Raw genomic sequence first — 5,881 nt, 5'->3', positions numbered from 1 at the left:
CAAAAACTTATCCACAATATTGAAAGATATTAAGAATCTTACAATCTGCATCATATTTAAAGCTCAATATCTTATAAAACTGATTGACGAAACTGCAACATTTTACAAATTATTTAATCTACAAAAAATGTAAAACTTCATATTTCAAAATTCAACTGACAGCATTGACACATATTAGAATCATACAAAGTTAAAGCTTCAAATGTCAACGTGAAAAAACACATCCAAGATATCATTTAAACTAATATACTGACAAAGTTTCAAGAAGATTCATAAGTCCATATAAGGAAAAATGCCCCGCCCACTGGTGGCCATGTTTTCTTAGCAACTGGAACCAATTTCAAACTTGTCCAAATATCATTGGGACAAATCTTCTGACAAAGTGTCATGATGATCGTACAATAAATATGGCTTCTAGAGTTTTAACAGGGTTTTACTTTAGCCATATAAGGAAAAATACCACGCCCCCTTAGTGGCCATGTTTTTCCACCAACTAGAACCATTTTTGAACTCATCCAAGATATCATTAGGACAAATCATCTGACCAAGTTTCATAATAATCGGAAAATAAATGTGGCCTACAGAGTGTTTACAATGTTTTAGTAAAGCATGATACATAACCATATTAGGAAAAATGCCCCGCCCCCTGGTGGCCATGTTTTTAAGCAAACGAAACTATTTTGAACTAATCCAAGATATCATTAGGACAAATCTTCTGACCAAGTTTCATGAAGATAAGAAATAAATGTGGCCTATAGAGTGTTAACAAAGTTTTACTATAGCCATATAAGGTAAAATGCCCCCACCCCCTGGCGGACATGTTTTTCAACCAACCAGCATCATTTTTTAACTTGTCTACGATATTTTTTGGGATGAATATTCTGACCAAGTTTCATGAAGATCGAAAATAAATGTGGCCTCAAGAGTGTTAACAAGATTTTACTATAGCCATATATAGCCATATAGGAAAAATGCCCCGCCTTTGGCAGCCATGTTTTTCAAGCAAACGTAACCATTTTCAGCTCGTCTAAGATATCATTGAGACCAAACTTCTGACCAAATTCATGAAGAATGGACAATAAATGTGGCCTCTAGAGTGTTAGCAATGTTTAACTAAAGACATAAGGAAAACTTCCCCGCCCCTTGGCGGCCATGTTTTTTCACTGATCTGGACCATTTTCAAACTCGTCCAAAATATAATAAAACCAATGTTTGACCAAGTTTCATGATGATTAGGCAAACATTTTGACTTCTAAAGTGTTCACAAGGTTTCTCTATAGCCATATAAGGAAAACTGCCCCGCCCCTGGCGGCCATGTTTTTCAACGGACCGGAACCAATTTTTAACTAAACCAAAATATCATTTAGACAAACATTTTGACAAAGTTACATGAAGATTGGACTTCTACAGTGTTCACAGTTTTTTTTGTTGTTTTTTTGACCTAGTGACCTAATTTTTGACCCAGCATGACCAGTTTCGAACTCAGTCGAGGGTATCAATGGGACAAATGTTCTGCAAATTTCATGAAGATCAGACCAATAAATGTGGCATCTAGAGTGTTCACAAGGCAAATGTTGACGACATACAACGCACAACGGACAAAGGCAATCACCAAAAGCTCACCATGAGCATGTTGCACTCAGGTGAGCTCAAAGTTATGGCCAATTTTAAGTTTTCAGACGGACGGACAGAAGCATATATTTAACATTTAACCTTGAAGGATTACCTTGACCTTCACTTTTCACCACTCAATATGTGCAGCTTCACAAGATGCACATGCATGCCAACTGGAGCTTTGTTCACAGACGTGACATATACCCCACATAACGCATATGACACAGACTATTTTGTATGCTGTCTTCACAAAACAAGATAATACAATTTATGGCGATTTTTTAAGAATCATTATGCCATTATCTTTATAGCCATTTTTACCTTTGAACTCTTGAATTGTTTCACATGACAAGCTTCCAATGACTTTGAACAAAATTGATGGACCGATCATTTTAAAATCTTACAATGAATGACATATTTATGGCCCAGACAAGATAATTTATTGCCATTTTTGACCTTTGAACTAAAACTACACCTTTGAGTTTGAAGATATCGACGTAATTCTTTCGCGCGACACACTGTCAAATGATGGGTGAACAAAAGAGCCAACGATTTTAAATCGCACAATAAACAACATAGTTTATTGCCCAGACAAGCTCAATTATGGCCATTTTTTACCTTTAAACTCAAATTGTGCCCTTGTTCTTGGAAATATCGACGTAATTCTTTCGCCCGACCACACTGTTCAATGATGGTGAACAAATGTGCCAAATGATTTTTAAAAATCTCACAATAAAAAACAAAGCTATGGCCCGGACAAGCATTGACCTTTGAACTCCCAAGTGTGACCTTGACCTTTGAGATATTGACGTAATTTCTTTAACGCGGACACACCGTTCCATGATGGTGAACAAATTGTACCGAGTCATTTAAAAATGTAACGATAAATAACATAGCTATGGTCCGTACAAACTTACAGTTTAAAACATACTAAGTGACCCCATTGACTATTTTTGACCTGGCATGACCCATATTCAAACTTGATCTAGACCCTTATCTACATACAACTACTGACCAAGTTTGGTGAAGATCGGATGAAATATCGGGACAGACCGACAAACGTGACTCCTATATAGCCCCCATTACCAATGTAATAGGGGTATAAATATCAAGTTGCTATGTTCAATATTGAAAAAGTTATGGCCATATAAGTTTTCGGCCAGATGGACAGACTGACTGACTGACGGACAGTTAACTGCTATATGCCACCCTTACACAGGGGCATAAACATATTCACAGTTCAACAATTCTTTTTCCATTTTTGTTTTCCATAATAATGTTATGGACCCTTGCCCTTATCTGGGCCACTGTTCTTCCGGTAAGTATTTTTAGGGACCCCATTATTTTTGAGCCAGATGCATTTTTTTTTCTCTTAATTCATCTCTAAAAAAGTCATGAACATATGTTCTCTTCGCTGGCCACTTTCGTTTCATTCCTTTTCTTGTCCCTGTCCCTAAAACAAGAATAGATATAAAAAATAAAATAGCACTGAGTATCATGTCCAGTGTTTTTTTTTCCAGTTTTGGGGGAAAAGGGGTCGGGTCCCTGAGAGGGGATAATTCACGTTGTAAAAGGGGAAAATTTCAATGCTAAGCAAGTAACATACAAAATCAAGTTGTAACACCATAATTCCACCATACACAGAGAGAAAAACATTATTCCAACTTTTTTTGTCATCAACATGTTATGTTTATGTTCAAAGATCAACATTTTTTGGCTTTCTGTGAATTATTTAAACGAGGTATTGATTAAAATTGAACTACACTTCCAAGAGGGGAAATTTTCAAATATTTTGGGAAAAATATACACTCTAAGCAGCCAAACTCCTTTGTTCAGTGACTGTAAGCCCTTTATTTTGTTGACTTTTCTACTGAATTGATCCTTGCACCCAAAGTATCAACATAAGTTCCGTGTTCTTGCCGTGGATTGCGCCCTTGTGTTATTGTCGCAAAAAACAAATATTGTCCCCACCCGTTTTTCTGTATATGGGTCCGCGGGCAGCACATGAATTAGAAATAAAAACTAATCGATTCAATTTGTAAGTCGGTAAAGTAATCGGTGAATGTGTAACCAGAACAAACTATTTCCTTGGACATGACGTCATTCGCAGCCAATGGTTAATTTATTTAATATTAACAACTCTATTTCATTGGTAAGTTGGAATTATACAACCACATCAGATATCAAGGAAATTTCCGACCTATCAAAATGGCTTAAAGTGACAGGCCAAAGAAACCAAATCCATTTTTTTTTTTTCCTCCGCAAGTAAAATTAGAAATATGACAATAATATTAACAACACCAACAGAGTCTTCCCAAGTCCCAACATCGTTTAGCAATTACGAAAAAGTCTGCCCCTAAACGTACATTCCAAGACAATTGGGGGGCTTCAAAAATGTCCTTCTGGTCAACTGTTTGACAACAACACAATGAACATGCAGATGTGCATAAAGCAAAAAAGAAAACGCCTTTACTATCGGTATTTTCTAATTATCAGAAAAGTACCTTTGACATGCGGAGTCCAATGACCATAAATTTTTTCAAAGTTTTGTAAATATGTTGACAACTGTTTGACAGTGTTAAAAAGTTTTTGAATGTTCCAGTTTTAATAACAATGTTACAACCTGACTGTAAGAAGTTTAAGCACGTTTAAAAGTTCAAGTTAAAGGTTATTAGTTTCCACACATTTAATTCTGCTACAAAAATATTTCTGTGTCCCCATATTTTTTCTTTTGTCCCCACTTTTGTAATCCTAAAGGGTCCCCAACAGTAAAATTTCACAGCAGACACTGCAAGTGATACAATGATTGAATATTGTAGAGCAAGGTTTTCCTGATAAAAATGCACAAAACCTGAACATGTTAGGAGGTAAAATGAACTAACTGAAACTGTTTTAACACCAGTTTAAACCAATTTTTCACACATATAAGAACTGACAGTTCGCAGAACTATCATTTCTTGGAAGAACAAGTACTAAACATTAACTTTCATAGCAAACTGCCTACTTTGTACTTTACAAGGACTTTTACAAGCACATTGTTGTAACCCTGTAGATCACAGAGGAGGTCGTCTAGAGCATCACACTTGACTTGGACTACTCATTTACTTTAATACAGTCATGACATAAGACTCTGTCACATAATGATAGAAAATGCAGAGAAACCCGTCTTCAAATTTAGTTCATACCTTGAGGATTTGGCTGCCTCATTTCATCATGGGTCAGACTGGCTGGCCCTTCACTGGCAGCAGTTGACATGGACTCTGAAAGAACCAAAGTGAAACCTGTAGATTGCATATGATCAGCACAGTCAACACTGGCATGTTGTATCATGAGAGGCTCTGACTCCTGTACAGATTCTAGACTGTGGGTGTCTTCAACAGTTGCCTCAATGACTGTAAACATATAATGTCAACAGTGGGGTCTTGTATGTCTATTATCCATTGGTGGATCTTGCTGAAATCTATAGAAAACATGCATGCCCCCATATGGGCTGTCCGTTGTAGTGGCAGCCATTGTGTGAATACGTTTTTTGTCACTGTGACCTTGACCTTTGACCTAGTGACCTGATAATCAAAGGGTCATCTGCAAGTCACGATCAATGTACCTATGAAGTGTCATGATCCTAGGCAAAAGCGTTCTTGAGTTATCATCGGAAATCATTTTACTATTTCGGGTCACCGTGACCTTGACCTTTTGACCTCAAAATCAATAGGGGTCATCTGCAAGTCATGATCATGTACCTATGATGTTTCATGATCCTAGGCCCAAGCGTTCTTGAGTAATCGTATGACAACCACCTGGTGGACAGACGGACCGATCGACATGAGCAAAGCAATAACCCCTCTTCTTCGAAGGGTGGCATAAATATATATTGGCTTGGACAACAGAAAATTGTACTAGAATAATAGTCTACAGTTGGTTCATGTCTTTATCATCAATAGATGGGCCTTTATTATAATACAACAGAAATACCATGGTCAGACTGCTGGCTCTTCACTGGCTCCCTCCTATCATGGGTCAGACTGCTGGCTCTTCACTTGGCTCCCTCCTATCATGGGTCAGACTGCCTGGCTCTTCACTGTCAGCAGTTGACATGGACTCTGAAAGAACCAAAGTGAAAACCTGTAGATTGCATATGATCAGCACAGTCAACACTGGCATGTTGTATCATGAGAGGCTCCGACTCCTGTATAGATTCTAGACTGTTGGTGTCTTCAACAGTTGCCTCAATGCCCTGTAAACATATAATGTCAACAGTGGGGTCTGT

This window comes from Dreissena polymorpha, chromosome 12 (genome assembly GCF_020536995.1).
Source record: "Dreissena polymorpha isolate Duluth1 chromosome 12, UMN_Dpol_1.0, whole genome shotgun sequence".
NCBI classification, from domain to species: Eukaryota; Metazoa; Mollusca; class Bivalvia; order Myida; family Dreissenidae; genus Dreissena; species Dreissena polymorpha.
The sequence above is the reverse complement of the archived record's forward strand: the minus strand, read 5'-3'. Positions refer to the sequence as shown.